Genomic DNA, 22,302 nt, shown 5'->3' with positions numbered 1-22,302 from the left:
GGCACAATTTCCTGCTTTTGGAAGCAGCAGGAACAGCTAATACGGGAGTAGTGAGGAAAGATCTACTTCCTTTACAAAAACCTAGGATTATGTGGACTGTAGCCATTAACATTTTATTTGTACATTGTGTGTTGCATCTCTTCTTCACTACTGCTATGAAACATCATTCACTACATCAGATGTGATGTGCTTTATTACAATGTGACCCTGGGCACAGCCAGTATATCACAGATACTGTGTATACCAATCTAAGGACAGCTGTGCTGAACTGTGCTAAAACTATATTTGCAAAGGACTATGGCACCTCAAAAGTACTCTATATGAAGACTTATCAGAAAAACCAACATATGACTAACACAACATTATTTACCTTCCATTCTATGGAGTGTTGTCTTCACATTTGAGTAGATAGGGACTCACTCACACACTTCAAATTACTGTAACTCAACCATCAAGGAGGCTGTAGAAATTATATAAAACACATAACAAACTAACAGATATACGAACTATATACCCAAAAAAGTCAAAGCAAAGACTTGATACAATGTCACTAAACAGAGCAACATTACAAAATTTATATCCTTGTGCACACACGTGTACAGCTACATTGTCCCAACTGAGTACATTGCATTGGTACTGTAGCTCAACTGGGGTGAAGAGTTGTACCGAAGTGGAGTGGGTGAGGGGAGCAACGGTATGGGGACTGGGATGAAGGTTGGGAGGGAAGTGTCGCTGATGACTGGGAGGAAGAGGCACCAACTTCATGGTTAGGAATGTGAGCTCACTTTGGTGCAGACAGAAGGAGTTGCAAGTGGCACTCAAAGACATGGAGGAGTGGATTAGGAGGTGGATTTTGTGTGTGTGTGTGTGTGTGTGTGTGTGTGTGTGTGTGTGTGTGAGAGAGAGAGAGCGCGCGCGCGCGCACATGCATGTAGGAGTGAAGTATGGAACAGCACCTAGTAAGCAAGGACTGCAAGATCAAAGGATGTATGATAAGAGCAATACCCATATACATTGTTAAAAGAAGCTGGTTACTTTCAAGAACATCTTGATATTAAATAATTAACAGTCCTTTTCCAGAAGCAATTGTTACTATGCACAGATGCATGTTTCAGAATAAGTTTTCATAAAGTGGCTACCTTATGAAGCTCTCGACTTTGTGCCTGTGAGAAACAATAAGCTAACAACCGAATAAGATCGATTAATTAATTTGTATGTTATTAACACAATGAAATAAATGAATAACCACTTTAACTTTCTCAAAAATAACATTTCAAAAATAAACATCACATTAAATTTAGAGGAAAAGTTAGTATTAACCTGATGTTACAGGAAGAGAATCAAGTTATGACATGATGGAGTAAAATTTGAACAAGGACTCACTTGGTACGACTGCCTTCATTGCTCCGTATCAATATTAGGAATTACTTAGAAGTTCCTTTGGATCATGGTACATCAATATTCCACCACCAGTTATTTTTGTGAAAAAAATTCCACCATTCCTGGGGGAAAAATAAAACATACATGCTTTTACGATCTCTATATTAGGCATGTGTCTTCTGAAAGTTAAGAGGGACACTACTGCATTCTAATACACATTACTCCTGTACATTATATCCTTTTTGCATTACTATAAATCCTACATGCCAACATTCTACACCAAGTATTAGAATACTGCTCCAGTATGTGCAATTCTTATCAGTTCAACTGACAGGAGACACACACTTTACAGAAAGAAAAGATATATGAATGGTCACAGGCTTCTCCGATAGCAGGAAACTAACATAAATACTGCACAATCTAAAATGCAAACACTTCAAAAAACCAGAAAACCCTTTGGACATTGTCATGCGGCAGGAGGCACATATTCGGGATCAGACTGGCAAACACTCCAGTCACTGTAAGAGACCAGAAGATAGACAGGTCAATGAAGTTGTACTAATTATAATAAAGATATGTAAACACATAAATGAATTAACAGGTTAGGATGACAGGCCTACCAGTCAGCTACGAATGGCCAGAGACCCTCCGGGGGTAACCCTACATTGGAAGGCAACCAGTTGCCACCATTGATACCACTAGAAGATGTGCAAGGCAACATTATCAGACCTAAACGTACATTAACTGCACTGCCAGATAACATTTAAAACTAGGTTTGCTGCTTATATGCAATCAGATAAATGTAAGAATAATGAGTCATCTAACTTCCAAATTCAGTTTATCATGGAAAAAGTAGAATATCTCTAATAAAGGAGCTCTACAATTGCAGTATGGTAGAGTGGAGTGTTTAAAACTGTATTCATGGATTATTCTAATGTGGCCAATGTGGAGTTGCTAGGTACCTATAGACTCTCAGAAAGACTTTTACACTGTTTCTTGTCAAATGTAGCTGCCACTAACAAGCTTGACACATCACTATTCTGGGACACTAGGAATTGTTGGCATAGGGTTGTCTGTCAGTCAGGTCCTGGTATCTTTAATTCTCAGGCATCCTTTTGGGAACTCCTTGGCCATATTGGCTACATGTCTTTTTCCTGGAATTCCAATGAGGCTGGGTGTCCAGAGATATATGCTCAGTATTCCTGTGTTTAGGAACTGTTTCCGAAATCAGTTCTCCTGCCATGGCATAATTAAGGGAGAAAATGTCTTTGGATTGCAAAACACTATATTGTATCAAGCTGATATATCACATGAGAGTGATGGAGCTCTATGACAACAATTTTCTGACAGTTTAGGTACGTTCCTTCATTGTATATTGTTTGCGTGTATGTTATGTCATCCACTCCAATTGGGTCCCTCCCATTGATGTTACCCTATGCAGCAACAGCTACCTAGAACAGGTATATTGCACAGATTTCCCTGATAGGAGAAACACTCACTCCTTGGGATTAATAAGGAGTTGACAAACAAGCATTAACAGTGCAACCCCTGTATGGATAAGGGGCTACAGCCATGCAGGCACTTGATGCCATCCCACCCGCCCCCAAAAGGTTGCATATATCACACACAGTATGTAAATACAGTGTATCTGCTTATCTGGTAGGACATCTGCCATGTTGCGCAACCTCTCCACACAGCCAATACTACAAATAAAAAAATTTGAAAACCGGAAGATCAAACTTGCAACAACGGTGGTTGTACTTCGTTAGCTAGAGACAGTACTAAGATACAGGATGACGGAGTGGAAGAATGACCAAAGTCAAAGTCCCTGGGCACAGTAAGTCTACATCAAAGAACTCATCATGGTTTATGGGTCAGACGAGGAGGGCTGACAGGGTGAATGACTGTGGCATGGATGTGGCAAGATATGGTATAATGGTAAATAATAAGATATAATGTCTGAGGGCCCTATGCTTGCCATGCTTGTGCTCATATTACACACACACACACACACACACACACACACACACACACAATGTGGAGTAACAATTTCCAGAGTACTGTTACAGCAATTGGGACTCTTGTATAGTAAGCAAGACTACAGATATTAAAGAAATTCAGAGATGTGCTGCTAATTGTGTAAATTTGTACTACTAAAATGTAGTGGATATGCTCAGGAAACTTAAACAGGAATATCTGGAAGAAAACTATGTTATTTTTTCAAAACCCTGGCCAATCAGGCTGTAGAGCTGGGACACTGTAATTGTAGATAAATAAGTGGATATAGGTGTATTGGGATGCATGTGTAGGAGTGCTGACAGGACATGAGTGGGGTGGTTACACTGTCCAGCACTGCAGCCTGACTGCTAAGATACTGCAAGAACAACACTATCCTCCTTCCACACATTCCTAATTAAATTTCCTGAGCTTCTACCGTACATTTTAGTATCTGTTATACTGATAAGCACATCTCTGGGTTTGTTTGATATATGCTGTCACACCTACTTGATGAGAACCACAATTATTGGAGAAATATAACAGAACTGGTTGCTCTAGTGTTCTGTATGCAATTTCCTTTAAAAGATGTACTGCACTTTGTCAGAAGTCTTCTACCAAATTTAAATCTTCCATTCACCTTCACACTAAGGGTTAAAAGGGACAAAACTACTAGGTCATCAGGTCTACATGACTGTACAACAGAGGTAACCTACTGCGCAAAACCCAGTGGAAGAAAACCCCAAGGTCTACAAAAGGTCAATAAATGAGACAAGGTATAAAAAGAAGAAAAGCAGACAGAGGAAGAAAGGCAGGTAAGGTGCTATGTCTACAGGGCATCCAGAAGCCTCTGAAAAGCGAGTGCAATGAGGGACATACATCCCCCAGGGATGGGGGATCCCCTGCCACTTACCAGAGGTACATCATCCAGAGATTTCCAAGGAAAGACTAGCAACACAGACAGGACAAGAGAAGCACAGAGGGACAAAAGACAAGCAAGTCCAACAGATCATGGCAGAGGGGGGAGAAGAGTAAAAGAGCAGATAGGGTGTGGACCGGGCTGGACCATCAAGAACAGATGCCCGCAACCCTGTCTCTGGGCAGAGGAGGCAACAGAGTGGGCTGCCAACACCTCAATGAGCTGATAAGTTGAAGTGGCCCTCCCTTAAAGAGAGCTGTAAAAGCCCCATTCATGAACAAAATGTAAAACTACGTCAGTCACTGAGGCATCGTCACCTAATACTAGGGGCAGCAAGTCAGGAAGATTAGGAGTCCGCCAAAGGGTGACTAGGTTGGGACAGTTCAGCAAACTGTGGACCACCATCAAACTGGCCAGGCTATCAGCAAGTTCATTCCCCAGGACCCCGACATGGCCCAGGGTCCAGACAAAGGTCACAGAGCATCCACATTCATTGAGGGCATATAGGGAATGCTGGATAGCGATGACCAAGGAATGGCGAAAGTAACTCTGGTCAAGAGCTTGCAAACTGCTCAAGGAGTTGCTTTAGATGAGGAAAGATCCACTGGTGCAGGAACGAATGTGCTCAAGACCACGAGAGGGCTACAAACTCTGCAGTGTATACACTACAGCCATCCAGCAATGAATGCAGTTCAGTACGTCCTGTGTGAGTATAAGCAAAACACACATCACTAGCAACCGTGGAGCCATCAGTAAAGACTACTTTTGAACCCCTGAATGTGCCAAGGATGGAGAAAAACTGGTGGCAGAGGGTCTCGGGAGGGACCAAGTTTTTCGAACCTTACAACAGGTCATGACTAAGCTGGAGCTCATGGATACATCATGGAGGTGTATGTGAGTGAGCCCACAGGAGAGGTGGAAGAGGAAACAACTGGAGTTTAGAGAGGAGGGACCGGACACAGAGTGCGATCATAATCTCTGACCTGGGCCACTGGTGTGGGAGATGAATTTCTGTGTTTGTATAGAGAAGATGGTAGTTTGGATGCTAAGGTGAGCTGCGAACATGGGTAGCATAATTGACTGGCTGTTGTTGGTGCCTGATCCACAATGAAGGAACCCCAGCCTCCAGAAGTGAGCTGTTCACAGGACCAGTACGAAAGGCTCCTGTCACAAGTTTAATCCCACAGTGATGTACTGGATCCAGTATCTGCATGCTGAAGGTGATGCCGAACCGTAACTCAGACTCCCATAATCAAAATGGGATTGCATCAGGGCTTTGTAAAGTTGCACGAGGGTTGTGCAATCTGCACCCCAGCTGATGTTACTCAGGCCGCGAAGTGTATTACGGTGCAGACAGCACTTTCATTTATGCCGGTGAAGAAGGGGTGTCCACGTCAACTGAGAATCACAGACCAGTCCCACAAGCTAAAACTACACTGAGTAGTTGGTCGTCAAGGTAAATTTCTGGTTGTGGGTGAAAAGCAAAAGTCTTCACTATTAAAGGAGGGTGATACTGAGGACCCCACAGCTGCTGATAGACCATTGATGGCTACGAGAGAGAGAGAGAGAGAGAGTCCTGCAGGACCCCATTCTCTTGGATATGCGGGAATACTGGGGGAAGCACTAACTGCTAACAAATGGCATAGCAATAATTTCTGAGAAAGAGGGTCCACCTCTGCAAACAGCAGGCAGTCTGATCTGGTAGCTTAGAGCAAGGGCCAAAGTAGGAAGCCTGGGGCCTGGGGCCTGTGGTCAGTAATGAAGATGAACTTCACTCCATATTGGGGGGGGGGGGGGGGGGGGGGGCAGAAGCAACAACAGTAAATGGTGTCTCCTTTTCCACCTGCAAGTAGTTACACTGTGCCGCATAAGGTATAAATTTTGTAGCAGATAATGTTGTTATCTCTTGCCGCCTCAGTCAGACCATCAAGCAGCCTAGTGTAAAGAACAACACGGGAAGAATTCAGCATTTGATGGGCCTCGGCATGAACAGGATAGCCATGGAGGAGCAAAGTTGCAAGTAGTAGCTGTGCTTGAGAATCTGAAGCAGTCATCAAAAGCCAAGTACCATTTTGTAAATAAGAGCAGGATTTCACAGATCCAGCTCTTGCATCAACACTTTTCTGAATAAAAAAACGGATTTACTGTAGTAAACGCCTAACCGTCTTCAGTACATTGAACAATGAGGAACTTCATGCAGCTGCGATGGTCTTTGAATTGTTGGCCTCATTCCGTTTACATTTGGTAGATGTCGACTGTGAAGACGATTGGATTTTGCGAGAAATCCCCCATTATTGCCAGTGTCTCTGATGGCATGTTCATTCACCAGTGGACCCCCCCCCCCCCCCTCCCCCCTCAAAAGGAGGCTCACTTGCCTTAGGTGATTGTTCATACCTCAGGTCACACCCGACAGAGGAACCAATCGGCAATTTGGGAAGGTAGCAGCTCAGAAAATCACCCCTTCCTGAGCCTGGCCTGTACCGGGGGTATGTATGAACCCTGAACCCTACCTGTCAACCTGGGGCTGGGAATTACGCATTCCTCAGTCACTTGTTACGTGTCAGATGCATGGGCTGGCCTTCAGGAGCACACAGAGGAAGAAGAAAAAGGGGAACCTAAAAAGCCGAAGCAAAGAAAGGATAGGAGAAGGGGATTGAAGAAACAAAAAAGGAACGAAAAACAGTGGAGCAACTATCCTGATATAGGCTACTGATTATGCAGAATACATTTTCGAAAACATCCCAGACATGTTCCTCATGGGAGGGGGGGAAAAAAGAATAGCAAGAGGACAGACATGCAGCATGGAAGGGAAAAGACGCTGCAAAGGCTGGGGCTCCATTGTAACCAAGCGCAAACCTGTCAAAGAGCAGCAAGCCCTCTCGGGGTGATTTATGGCTTTGTATTTGCTTTTTGTCTCTTCCGATAGAGCTTACTTTGTAGTGCAGTTTCCACCAGCTTTTGAAATACCAGACTATCTTGCCACTTCTGTCAGTAGAATCTTTCCTGGTACACAACGTTCTTATAACATGATGAGTAACCTCGTGGACTGAAGAGATTCGATCATTCGTTTTCAATGTATGATGAGTAATCTCATGGACTGAAAAGATTACATCATTTGTTGCAGATGTTTGGTGACAATTCCAAAACCAGGGTCACAAGGAAAAAACTAGGACTTATCAGAAGGAATAATTGTGCTATTTTCTTAAATCAACATGTGTCTGTGAATGAGAGTAGAGAGTCAGGATGATTTTACTTTGTTTACTTTACATAATGGTGGTTGTCAACCATTTCCTTTATGTGATGTGTCTGGGTAAACACCGATACTGATTTTATTCTCTGATATGAACTAACTGTGAACTACACAACAATTAAACCAAATCCATATATCAAAGGTTATGAAATAACAAGACTCAAACAAATGTCCACAGCACTACAAACAATTTTTTGTTTTTAAGGAACAGAAGTCAGTGACATACGCCCATTCAATGAGAGGTATTGATATTAGCTCCCGCAATACTGAAAATCAGTGGACAAGGCATCTGGCTCTGATGGAATGCCAATATAACATCTCACATAGTGGAATTAAACCTTTTTCTAGATTGTATTTATCTTGAATCTCTTACGCAGTGAATTGTTCCATGGAACTCGAAAAGAGTGAACATCATCTGTTTTCAAGCGGGCTGTGGAAAACAAAGCATTAATTAGAATGAAATTTTCACTCTGCAGAGGAGTGTGAGCTAATTTTGAAACTTCCTGCAGATTAAAACTGTGTGCCGGACCAAGACTCGAACTCGGGACCTTTGCCTTTCACGAGCAAGTGCACTTACCCGTGAAAGGCAAAGGTCCCAAGATCGAGTCTCTGTCTGGCCCACAGTTTTAATCTGCCAAGAAGTTTCAAAATCAATTTGCTGTAGAGTGAAAATTTCATTCTGGAAACATCCCTCAGGCTGTGGCTAAGCCATGTCTCCACAATATCCTTTCTTCCAGTAGTGCTAGTCATGCAAGTTCTGCAGGAGAACTTCTGTGAAGTTTGGAAGGAAGGAGACGAGGTACTGGTGGAAGTAAAATTGTGAGGACAGGTTGAGAGTCGTGCTTGGGTAGCTCAGTAAATACAGCACTTGCCTGCGAAAGGCAAAGGTCCCAAGTTCCAGTCTTAGTCCGGTGCAGTTTTAATCTGCCAGGAAGCTTCAAAGCATTAATTACTCTAACAGAGATACAGGCAACACACCCACAATATAACAAATCCATGGTTAAAAAAAAAAAAAAAAAAAAAAAAAAAGTTGATCGAGAAGTACTAACCATGGACATTTTTCAAAAACATGTCAAATATAGAATATTGTGTTGCATTTAGTGGTGAACTCAAATAAATGATACAAGAAAAGAAGAAATATTAAGTGTTGAAAATGAAGAACAAACTCCTTCACTAACTTCGGATACATTTCTAATGTCAATAAAACAGTCAAAATGAAGAATTTAATGACAGCATGGTATTCCAGTATCCTCCTCAGGGGACACCACCTCAACATAGCACTGTCTGTGCGGGCGAGGAGGTTTGCATGCTCTGGATCCAGAGAGCTATGCTGGAGGTTGCGTAGCTACAAGCAGGGCCACACATACTGGACTCCCTAAGGGAGTAAACTCGATACAAATCACCTGCTGCCTTGCAGTTAGTAGAGGTATCTACAAAGGCTAAGGATGCTTCCCTGAACATGGAGCCAGCTACCCTGCGAGCTGTAAGGGGCAGCCCCCCCCCAAATGGTTGGGTGGAAGATTAACAATCTCCCCCTGTAAAAAATCAATTGTTGCGAATGCTAGCAAAGGAATAAGCCACACAGATATTTTGATGATGACCCCAGCAAACAAAAAAAGGATAAGAGATGTGTACATAGGAACATGGAATGTGCGGAGGCTATACCAAGCTGGAGCCCTACATCACCTGCTAACACAATTAAACAACCACAGTATAAAAATATTGGCTCTCCAGGAAATTAGGTGGAAAGGGAATGACATAATGGACTCAGGAAATTTCACTATCTTCTATAGTGGCAAGAGGATGAATACTTTTGGAACAGGTTTTGTGGTCGCTAAAGAACTGAAACATGTGGTGATGTGCTTCCCACCAATCAATGAATGGATGTCCATAGTAAGATTAAGGGGAAAATTTTTCAACATTACAATGATAAATGAACATGCACCCACAGAGGAGGCTGAAGATTTTGCTATAAGCAAAAACATGACTGTCGGCAGTACATGTTTCCAACACAAAAAAAAATACACAAAGAAACATGGATATCACCAGATGGACAAACTAGAAATCAGATAGACCATATATTGATTGATCGGAGACACAGATCGGACATAATGGATGTTAGGAGCCAATGTGGAGCTGACTGCAATTCAGACCACCATCTAGTGAGAATTAAATATAGACAAAGGATCTAACTATTGAGTAAACAAAAAGGCCACAAACAAAAGAGGTTTGACATTAAGAAACTGAAGTTAGAAGAAATATGGAGAGCATATCAGATGAAATTAGAAGAGTGATACCACCATGTCAAATGAACATATAGAAGTACTGTGTAAACAATGTAAGACTGCAATCCTTGAGGCAGCTGGAGAGGTTTTGGGACATGAATGGGCTCAAAGGAAGCAAGATTGGTTTGACAAAGAATGTATGAGAAGAATTGAGGAACGTAATATAGCACGAATGAAGTTATTGCAGAGAAGAAATCTCGCAAATCTGAATGAATATAATGAAAAGTGCCTTGGAGCGAAGAGGGTATGCAAACAGGAGAAAAGGAAAATCCAAAATCCTCATTTACGAAATAATTATAACACCAGTTGTTATGTATAGTGCTGAAATGTGGACCATGACCGTAAATGAGGAAATTATCCTTAGCATTTGGGAGAGAAAGGTGCTACATTAAATTTATGGCCCAATATATGATCAAGAAGGTTGGCACTTTTGCACAAATGCAGAACTACTACACCTTTTTGAAGAACCTGACATTGTCACTACCATTAAAATAAGAAGACTACGGTGGGCAGGGCACAGGGTCAGAATGGAAGAAGACAGAGCATGTAAGAGGATTTTTGATGGCAAGGCTGGAGGCAGACGCAGAGGCGAAATGCAGATGGGTGGATGCAGTTGAAGAAGACACGAAAAAGTTGGGTGTCAGAGGATGGAGACGGAAAGCCATGGATCAGATACAATAGCAGGATATTGTGATGCAGGCCAAGGCCCTTCAACGGCTGTAGAGCTGAGTAGTAGTAGTATGGTATTCCAGTATACCGTATTTACTCGAATCTAAGCCGCATCGAATCTAAGCCGCATCGAATCTAAGCCGCACCTGAAAAATGAGATTCGAAATAAAGGGAAAAAAATTTCCCGAATCTAAGCCGCACCTGAAATTTGAGACTCGAAATTCAATGGGAGAGAAAAGTTTTAGGCCGCACCTTCAAATCGAAACAAAGTTGGTCCATTGTAATACGAGACACAATTTAGGTCGAATGAATGACGATACCTCTACAGTAGTTTGGTTCGAGTCGTAAGCTTAGCAGTTAAGCTTTACCAGGTAGCCATTGCTATGCATCAGGCACTCCGTCTGTATTTATACAGGTATCCTTCCTTTTCCACGCGCTTCGTCTGGTTTGAATCAATTGCTTATTTTGCTTTGATCTGATAAGTGCCCTTTTTTTTATAGGTGTTTACGTCACACTAAGCTGAAAATGCATTACTGTACTGTGTCATGCATTGTTTGTCGCATTCCGATAGTGCGTGTTTGCAACCTGTCGCCGCTCGCGACATGGCTTGCTTTTGTGCGTGCTACCGCCGCTTAAAAAAAGAGAGAGAGAGAGAGAGAGAATCATCTCATTAGCAAAACAATGGCAAGAGACTGCTATTTGTTGTTACTTACACTACTACTTTCTTCGATAATGATCAACAAGAACCAAATAATAGACTGCTTATGATAGGACATGTTCTGAACGAGAGTTAGGCGAAAATTTTTCTTCGTTTGAAAATCTTTGCGGCCGCTTCTTTAGTACATCAAATTCTGCACAGAAATTAGAGTCATCTTAGATTTAAAAATCTAGTCAGTTGCCGTGCTTCATTTCCGACTGTATCACTATTAGGCATAAGAATAATACGAATATAAACATGACACGATACATATAGTCTTCCGCATTTGCTGTTGGGTCACTCTAGTTTTCGTAGTTTATTAGGCAGGCAGGATTTAAATGAGATAGCAGCATACACGAAAGAATACATGGCAAAATGTTTATATTCATATTATTCTTCTGGTGAAGAGAATATTGCATGTGATTCACATTTCATCAGGTTCCTATTAGCAACCATCTCTTCTCACAGGTAGGAAAAAATTCAGAACATAGAGTTGGCCATATTGACAAACATCCTAAACAGTCTTGCCAGTCGGATTTTCGTAGTATATTGAAATTCTGCTACATTCGAAGATGAACAATACGGAATTTTTATTTACTTCATTGGATAATGTATGAAAATGCAGTGGTCGAAACTCAGGGCAAAGAAAAAAAGCTCATCTTCCACCTTTTTTTTTAATTTATTTACTGACGCAGAGGTATTGGCAACAGTATTTATCTTTGTGCCTACAAAGCATGCCTGTGTAGCACTACATATATTCGACGGCAGAAGTTAGTTGTGGCGGCGCCTACCAACATTTTTCAGAACTTCCACTTGCTTTGCACTCTATTCTAAGCCGCAGGCAGCTTTTTGGATTACAAAAACCAGAAAAAAAGTGTGGCTTAGATTCGAGTAAATACAGTAACTATTTGAACAAAATACACAGAAAACCAATACTTTGGAAAGCTGTATACAGAAAACTATTCCACAAAGAAATTTGACACTTGATGAATGTCACTTAATATGTACTTGTCACAAACACAGGGTTACACTATGACTGAACTGTCTCAAAATACATTGCAATTTTTCTGTAGTGTAGCTATGATTTTGTCATTTGTACAACACACAGCAGCTACAAAAACTAGCATTAACAAAATATTCATTATCAATTACATCTATGTGCTGGACTGCAAAGGAATTCTCTCTGTGCCTCATCTCCAGCTAAATTTTATGGACTCTGATCTGTAATATCCCAGTGGAATAGTATTCTCCTTTACATTTATGTTCTTAGCAAATCAAAACTCCGGCTGGCATTAAAAAAAAAAATCATATAATATGTCCTCTTCAGCCGGTGGATACATGTATGGGGACTTCAAGGTTCCATTTCATAACATTAATAAATATCCTTTACAATTTCATAGTGTGATCTAGTGGCTAAAATTGAATCTACACAACCTACATGAATGTGTACTAAAGGTCTTGAGTTGGTAAAAATTGTTTTCTAATTTTATGAAATGAAACCTCAAAGTCCACATAATTGTACCCATGAAACTACAGAGGTTATAAAATAAAAAACTTTCTCCTTAAAAACTCCCAGTTGTCAAATACATCTAATAACTTTAACAATGATCACTGATTAAATTAATGTCTCATGATGAATCGTGAATACTGATACTCACTGCAGACGACAGGTGCATGAGCTTCATCAATGCAGGTAATGGCAGTCATCAGATTACATTCTTCTTCAGGCATGTACCCAAATAATATCTTGTCACACATTCGAATTAAGCAATGTTCATGTTCATGTTACCATTTATTAAGAAACTGCAGTTAGCCATTGTGCACTGTCAAAAGATTACTAGTAATTAATCACAGAATGGATTGTCAACTAAAAATAAAACAAATTTATAACAAACATTTAATCAAATTACTTACCCACATTATTCACTCTGTTACTTCCATTACAAAATTAACTTGAGTAACTTTTTCTTGAACAAATCTACCTCGAGAAACAGTAATTGCCAATGCTCCAGCCACATTGACAACAATTTACATTTCCTCAATTCAGTTGAAAAGCAATTATCTTGTAGTTACAACCATTTGATGAACTCCTGAAACAAAATTTCTACAATACACAAACGAAATTTTAGCTGTGAGTTAAAAAAAAAAAAAAAACCACACACACACACACACACACACACACACACACACACACACACATTCTGACATTTCTAGGACACACCTTTTCTCTCATAAACTTCTTTGTGACTGAAAATCATATGTTACAGTCGCTTAAAACTGCAAAACTCAAAATATTCCTTACAAAATCTAATAGAAGTAGTACAAAAAACATATCGTAAAAGAGAATACACTTACATAGGCATTACATATTAATTGTTTGATGACAGGATGCAATCTTATTTGAAAAGGAACTTAAGAGAAATTATTTGGTATACTTTCAACACATTTTGCAGTATGTAACTGAGCATTATTTTATTATAACACATCTCTAGGAATGAGGCGAACAAAATGATTTAGATTTACAAATGTGCTTCAGAAACCAGCTGTCACTCCAGTATGTCCTTATCATTAACATGGTTTAATCACCATCACACTTCACCTCAGGCAGTGTCAAAGGAGGCCAGGCCCAGTTTTTAGCCAGAACAGCTGTCAAGACACACATTCAGTCCTGCAGCACTTACCTCATCTCACACATTTCACCTGTGGTGCGGTATTCGGAAGTCTTTCATTTAAAATGTAGCTTTTCAGTTGGTGAATGGACAGCAACGTATCATCATTAACTCACTGACTGATGCACTATTGGAATTGTTACAACAACATGATCGACTGACCTTGTCTACTGGGATCAAATAGCTAAATGTCTACAAAAAATGCTGAACAATAACTGCCAGCAATCTGAAAGCTCAGAACGGATTGACTTCCACAAACTGGTAAACATCTTTATATCTTTATACGAAGGTCACTCCAAAAGAAATGCACACTATTTTTGTAAAAATACAGTTTTCATTCTGCATGTGTGAAAGTTTTACAGTGTATAGATACATCCTTCCCACTTGTTTTCAAGCTTAGTTCAACCTGTTCCAGTGAGTGGCACTGTTCCTGCATGTCTTCAAGATGGCTGCTACACTTGACGTTCGTCAGAAGCAACATACTCTCAACCTTCAATCTACACAAGTATAATGTATGAAACCATAAGGTGTGTTAATTCTGAATCGACTCCAGGCTCTGAAGAAAGTGATGGGTAAATGTGACTTTGCAATGAAAATAGATAAGATGACATATAAAACATGCTGGTCACGAAACGAACTTCATCCAATGCTACAGCCTTTACATGAGAAAATTGCAGAGATTTTGTGTGATCAGTCTTATAACACCTTTAGTTACTTTTATCATCATAATTTGTCGAGTTTATCCTAGAAGAAGTATGACTGTGGGAAGATATAACCTAAGATTAATTTAGTGTGCCACTATGCCTCCTTATCTCTTGTGTAAAGATGCTGTCATCACAAACACTGGTGAAAAGATTATTTGCTGATAACAGCCAAGTTCACGGAAGTTATGTCAAGAGATCAATATCATTTGACTATCAGTGTACTGCAGTTTGTTGACACCACCTTAGCTATGGGTGGAGGTCAACTTTTCAAAGTAAGAAATGCCATTGGTACAACACATCAGACCTTTACTAGTGTTTCCCTCAATTAATAAATTATGTAGAGATAAAAGTTTGTTTCTGTTCAAGGGAAGATTATTCCTGAAGCACGAAAAACAGATTTGGAATAAAGATGTATCACAAGAATTGTTACATACTACAAGGGTTGAATGAAAAGTAATGCCTCCACCTTCGGCAATTTGGTTTGGATGGGAATATTTTAATAAATCAAACACAGAAATAATCATTAGAGTGTGATCTTTAATCACCGATATTCACTTTTCCACATAATCACCAACCAACTGCATACATTTCTGCCAACGATGAACAAGTTTTCTGAAGCCGTCACTGAAGAAGTTGACACGGTTTCCGCAACCATAGTCTCTCAGTTATCTCAACGTCTTCATCAGAAGCATAATGATGTCCCTGAAGATAGTCTTTCATTATCGAGAACAGATGGAAGTCAAACGCTGCTAAATGTGGACAGTACGGAGGATGCCGTATGGTGGCGAGATTCAGTGTCTCTTTTCAGGAGTCAGCATCTGGGGTGCCCATTGTGCACAGACCTTCTGATAGCCAAGCAAAGCAATAATGTGACCCACACATTCTTGTGAAAAGCTGACTGTGGTTGCAGTTTCTCTCTGAGTGATACGACAATTGACCTGAATCAATCTGTCGACATTTTGCTTGTGAAACTTGGAGGACATTCAACTCATGTTTGTTATGCAGGTCAGAAGTTCCCACCTCAACATCTTTAAACTTACTAGCCCAACAACGCACAGTACTCACAATCATCATAAACTGCTTTCATTCTCTGATGAATCTCCTTTGGGGTGACACCTTCTGCTATCAAGAATTCAATGACTGCATATTCCTTAAATTGCACTGACCGACCTTCTGCACGGGGTTCCATACTTTGCACTGCAACAACACAACCATTCAACACCAAGGTTTCCTGCCAACTGGAGCTGTAGAGAAGAGGCTATGGAACAAGCCAATACCTGCCACATACCAATGTTGCCAACTGCTGAAGAGTTTACGAAGGTGGAGGCATTACTTTTCAGTCAGCCCTCGTCCATTTCACTGTACATTTGGGAGAGTCTAGTGACATCAAGAATATGGCCGGAAGAAAATAGAAGATATAGTGGTCAATACTTCTACAAACATCTCTCTGAAAAAGGGTATAAAATTTATGTAGACAATTAGTGCTCAAGTCCAGCATTATTTATGTGGCGGCATGAAATAATTACAAGTGCTCACGCTATTGTACACAAAAACAGGCCCAGTACACAAAATATGGAAGAATACCTGAAAAAAGGAGTAGTTCAGTTCTGATCGCCTGAAAATTTTACTAGCAGTCAAATGTTTGATGAGAGGGAAGTTTGAATCCTGTCACCTTTTGGCATAACGAAGTGAGTGGGTAAAACAAAAACTGACCACAAAATGGCAAGAAGGTTCAGAAACTGAAGTGTGCTTGCCTACAATGAGTCAATGGGGGCAGTGGATGGCCTGGATATGTTCCTAAGTTCAAAATCTATCAGAAAACCATTAAGTGTATAAGAAACTATTTCTTCATGCTTGGAGATGTCCATCTTAAACACACACAGAATGGTTCAAAGGGCTCTGAGCACTATGGGACATAACATCTATGGCCATCAGTCCCCTAGAACTTAGAACTACTTAAACCTAACTAACCTAAGGACAGCACACAACACCCAGCCATCACGAGGCAGAGAAAAGCCCTGACCCCGCCGGGAATCGAACCCGGGAATCCGGGCATGGGAAGCGAGAACGCTACCGCACGACCATGAGATGCGGGCACCCATACAATATACAAACTTGAAACAGGGCAAATGATTCAATGGCTAAATTCCACCTTAGTCTTAAGAGAAATATTGCAAAAACTATCCAATAAACCTTCTACCATGCAGCACCTCTTTGGTTAACACAGCATCACTTTCTCAGTTCAATGCCTAATCCTGCAATGCATATACAAAACAGAAGGAACATAAAGACACTAGCATCATGTACAAATATAAAACGTAGGATTGTGCACTGTGCCCTGCTTTGAAATAATACCACACAAGTTTTTATTCTATTCAGTATTATCAATGCAAAGTTACATAACACAGCCATAGTCTTACTATCTTTATTCCTTTTCTTCTTCATTTTCTAAAGACACATTTTTAGCAAAGTAATAAATAACCAAACTTTTATTTAATGATTAATTCTAGGTATACTTCTGTTAATTTTTCCTCAATTTCTACACAGTCAATAGAAAATGTAACAAAATAAACTGAGTATCAATGTTAACTCAGGAAAAGTAGTTACTCAGCCGCCCATCACATAATATGAAAAACATTTTCTGTTTGCAGCTGAACTTTCCTTTTCAGAACACAGACGTAGAAATGTCATTGGCTTTTGTTAGATAAAATTAGTTCTATATTTCATACAGAAAGTAATAAATACCTGCAACTGAGACTGCCTTTTTACTTTAAAATTGAATTACTGTAGCTGAAGCTGGCAAGAAGGGGATTGAATAAACATAATTTCCAAATAAATAAATAAAAACAATCAACAGAAATACATATTTTTAACATCCACTGCTATTATCACAGCCAGACTGAAGGAAAGCTCAAAAATAATTATGGGAAATACATAATATATTATTTCACTGCGTATTCTTACATCATGCATCTGCTCACTGACACATTATTACCATGTAGCCTAAATTATTACCATGTAGCCTACAGCAGAGTTCACTCATATTGTTGATTCTGGACTAAATGTGGTCATATTGTGCAGCTATCAGTGGTCTTAAAGGATTAACACTCAATGCTGATCATCTTCAAGTCGCTTAGCAATTTTTTTAAAAGGTTTGTTAATATCGTACCTATCCACATCTACGAACTTAATTTGATAATTAGAAAATGGTATAGTTCCCCAAACAGTTGTCATAATTAATGAACACACACTAGTAGCTTTCAAGGCACCCTCATAAGAAGCTGAGTGGAGTGGATGTGTATAATGTGACAGATGTAGATTCCTAATTTAATGTATTTAAAGGTGGATTTCATGAATCCTTAACAGGTTCTTTCCAAGAAAACAACAAAGTATTGTACTAATAAGATGTAAACAATTCCTTGGATTGTAAGACGAGTCGAAATATTACGTGAAAGAGAAAGGGAAAGAAAAATGTGTGAAATGGTTACAACGAATAATGAAGAAAAAATCCTAACAACAAACGATAGCAGTAAATTAGTCAATATGTTTAATAATTATTTCCTGGAAGTAGCTCAGAAGATTAGCATGAACAGTTAAACGGATAAAGCAATAGAATATAAGCAAGAAGAAACACAATGTACATATACGCGAATCCGAATTACTTCATGGACTTCCAAGGTGATTATTCAGTACATTATGAACTGCCTCAGACGCAAAAATGATAATATCTCAAGTAAATTACTAATATCCTGTCCATCACTTATAGGCAATATATTTAGTCAGATATGTAATATACACTATGTGATCAAAAGTATCTGGACACCTGGCTGAAAATGACTTACAAGTTTGTGGTGCCCTCTGTCGGTAATGCTGGAATTAAATATGGTGTTGGCCCACCCCTTACTTAGCCTTGATGACAGCTTACACTCTCACAGGCATATGTTCAATCAGGAACTGGAAGGTTTCTTGCGGAATGGCATCCCATTCCTCATGGAGTGCTGCATTGAGGAGAGGTATCGATGTCTGTCGGTGAGGCCTTGCACGAAGTCAGCATTCAAAAACATCCCAAAGGTGTTCTATTGGATTCAAGTCAGGACTCTTTACAGGCCAGTCCATTACAGGGATGTTAGTGTTGTGTAACCACTCCGCCACAGGCTGTGCATTATGAGCAGGTGCTTGATCGTGTTGAAAGATGCAAGTGCAAAGCCCAAATTGCTCTAACAGTGGAAAGCAAGAAGGTGCTTAAAACATCGATGTAGGCCTGTGCTGTGATAGTGCCATGCGATATAACAAGGGGGTGAAAGTCCTTCCATGAAAAACATGACCACACCATAACACCACCACCTCCGAATTTCACTGTTGGCACTACGCTGGCACGTGATGTCATTCGCCATACCCACACCCTACCATCGGATCACCACATAGTGTACCGTGATTCGTCACTCCACACAATGTTTTTCCGCTGTTCAATCCTCCAATGTTTATGCTCCTTACACCAGGTGAGGTGTCATTTGGCATTTACTGGCATAATGTGTGGCAGCCGCTTGACCATGAAATCCAAGCTTTCTCACCTCCTGCGTAACTGTCATAGTACTTGCAGTGGATCCTGATGCTGTTTGGAATTCCTGTGTGATGGTCTAGATAGATGTCTGCCTATTACACATTACGACCCTCTTCAACTGTTGGCAGTCTGTCAGTCAACACATGAGGTAAGCCTGTACACTTTTGTGCTGTACGTGTCCCTTCAAGTTTAAACTTCACTATCACATCGAAAACAGTGAACCTAGGGATGTTTAGGACTGTGGAAATCTCATGTACAGAGGTATGAAACAAGTGACACCCAATCACCTGACCACGTTCGAAGCCCATGAGTTCTGTGGAGCACCCCTTCTGCTCTCTTACAATGTGTAATGACTACTGAGGTGGCAAATATGGAGTATGTAGCAGTAGGTGACAGCACAATCCACCTAATATCACAAACATATGTTTTGGGGGTGTCTGGATACTTTTGATCGCATAGTGTATCAATACTGCAGGGGATATTTTACAACAGCCTGAAATATGCCACTTACAAGAAAAGTAGTAAGGTAGAGTTCATTAATTACCATCTAATATTATTACTGATCTCCTTCAGAAGTTATTGGGAAAATGATTATGTACACAAGAACAATAACACATCTATCCCAAAATATGGATTTCAGAAGTGACCCTTCATAAAACATCCCATTTTTCAATTCACAAATTACAAGTACACTGAATTTAAATGACTAAATATTGCCAACTGGTATTTTTTGTAACTTGCAAAAGTATCTGATTTCTTACTTTACAGTATTCTGCTAAGGAACCTAAATAATTTTGGTATCAGACATTTTGCTGGTAACTAGTTTTCATCATGTCTAAATAAAAGGCTGTTAGGTGTGACATCAACAAACAAGGGAGTGCGCACAACACGGCATGTAAGTATTAGAATCAAGCCTAATGGAAAAACTTCCACACTTGAAAATGTCAGCAAAATTTTTCTTGAAAATTAAAAACATTTTCTGTTGAGAATTTGTTACTGTATTTAAATAATAATAATAATAATAATAATAATAATAATAATAACACACACGACAGTGCTCCATATTCAAAGTTCTTATTTGTTTATATTGATGAGAAGCTGAACTGGAAGTCATGTTACAAATACCATCGTAGTTTGGAGAGTGAAATGATATATGAAGTTCACTTATATTTCCAACGTTAATTCACTAATGTCTTATGCAATGAGTAATGAAGTGTTTGTTGCTGCAGAGAAGTATGTAGTGAAGATAAAATTTCGAGTCCACCGTAGATCCACTTGTAGATAGCTCTTTCTTATAAAAAACTGGGCATATGGACAACAGCCTCACAGTATATTTTCTCCCTTATTAAGATGGCAGTAAACCATCAACCTCAGCTTAAAAACACCACCACCAACAACAACAACAACAACATTCATAAATACAACACTAAAGAGATATATGAGTCACACTATCCTTCACTTAGCATTAGTGTAGCACAGGAAGCGGTATTCAGCTTTATTTATGTGCCCCCAATCAAGTAATGGTAAAAATTCAATAGATAATGATAATATCTCGAGTAAATTACTATTATCCTAGTCATCACATACATGCAAATATTTCGTCAGATATGTAATACATCAATATTGCAGGGGATATTTCACAACAGATTGAAATATGCTAACATATCTGCTTGATGACTACTCCTACACAGAATAATTCTGAAAGTGTAACAATATAAGTTAGTTACTTTGTGTGTGTGTGTGTGTGTGTGTGTGTGTGTGTGTGTGTGTGTGTGTCCGTCCATCCAAAGGCACCAGTTTCTCGCTACACTGCACACACACCACTTACAGTGGCACTATGATCATAGAACTACTTTCTTTGTTTGTGATCACATAGCTAGACACACATGCAGGACACCACCCATAGTGGCATTGCAATCACAGTCACATGATCGATCACATGCTCATCAATCCACCTGCCATGACAAGGACACTGGCAGGGAGACGATTGTCCAGTACACTGGCTGCATGCGGCAAACCAATCAGAGCCTCATCGCTCATCTCACTAACCCGTCCATATTGCCAGGTCCCCAGGTACTGGGGGGGGGGGGGGGGGGGGGCTGACGTTGTTTGAGCAGTCACCTCCATCTGTCCCCAATGCCTCCCGATACTGTCGTCAGTTCACCAGCTTTACGCTCTCTCATTCCATAGGCATCCTTGTATCCAGCTGACCCCTTTGGTCGAGCACCTCCTCCCAGCTGCCACAGATGCCCTCGGCGAGTGTCGGCCTCGCCGCATTCCAATTGATTGCTGCCAATTAAGTGCTCCTTTTCTGCGACCACTGATGCCTGGAGATGCCTGCTGCCACTGGCGACTGGGCTACAAATGTTGCCAGTCTCACTCGATGCCAGTTGTGCCTCTCTCACCGCAACGTCATTCACCTGACGTCTGCCACCTGCCATTGGAACATTGCCCTCATAAGGCTACCAATGCTGCCAGTCTCACCAGGCATCACTGTACCCCTCTCGCCACAGTGTCAATCATTGAGTGCCTGCCACACATCACTCTGTGCCAGCTGTGCCCCCAACACAACACTACACTGGGTCCATCTGGTATTTTCATACTAGATGTTGCACATTGTTAACCACTGTGTAATAAACGCTAGCACGCATGTTACTGGGAAATGCTGTGTACTTTCTGTATCCTTGCCACCATGCAAGGACATAAAAATAGTGATTATGATTTTTAGGTACTAAGATGCTAAAAAACCTCTAAAGCTAAACAGAAATTAAACACAAATACATCAAGCAGGATTTAAAATACAATACTGACCTACTGGTGCTGACCACAATGATCTGAAATACATACAAAAACATAACAGAATAACTTTTGATAAAAGCCTTTGTAGAACATCCTGGACAAATATATTTAGAAAAGGACCAGATTATTGTGACTGGATGATCAATTAAAAGCAATGGGTGACCTGGCCACTCTTGTCATGTGATTTTATTTCCCTTCCAATATTTTGGGACAGCATACAGACAACAAATAAAATATTAAAACTTGTACTTCACTAGTCACACTGTCATTTAAAATAGGGGTGGGGTGGAGGGTCCTGTGGAAGACACAGATTAGCTCTCGGTTGGATCTCGGGCAACAACGATCAAACACTTTGTCACTGATAGGGGAAGTAA

General features: G+C 40.3%; 1 protein-coding gene across 8 annotated transcripts in view; it reads right to left on the bottom strand.

Moving 5' to 3' along the window:
• LOC126297733 (uncharacterized protein DDB_G0271670-like) overlaps positions 1–22,302 on the bottom strand; it is a 177,219-nt gene that overhangs the window by 127,861 nt on the left and 27,056 nt on the right. For 5 of the 8 annotated variants that reach the window (XR_007552571.1, XR_007552573.1, XR_007552572.1 and 2 more), the window contains exons 2-4: positions 13,110–13,285; positions 12,854–13,018; positions 1,384–1,502 (exon numbers count right to left, since the gene is read on the bottom strand). The gene's annotated coding sequence lies outside the window, so the exon portion shown is untranslated. Of the gene's footprint in view, positions 1–1,383; positions 1,503–12,853; positions 13,033–13,109; positions 13,286–22,302 lie in introns of all 8 variants that reach the window. The other 3 variants (XM_049988876.1, XM_049988877.1, XM_049988875.1) reach the window with 3 other exon arrangements.

The sequence above is a fragment of the Schistocerca gregaria genome, chromosome X (assembly GCF_023897955.1).
Source record: "Schistocerca gregaria isolate iqSchGreg1 chromosome X, iqSchGreg1.2, whole genome shotgun sequence".
Lineage (NCBI taxonomy): Eukaryota > Metazoa > Arthropoda > Insecta > Orthoptera > Acrididae > Schistocerca > Schistocerca gregaria.
The sequence above is the reverse complement of the archived record's forward strand: the minus strand, read 5'-3'. Positions and strand labels throughout refer to the sequence as shown.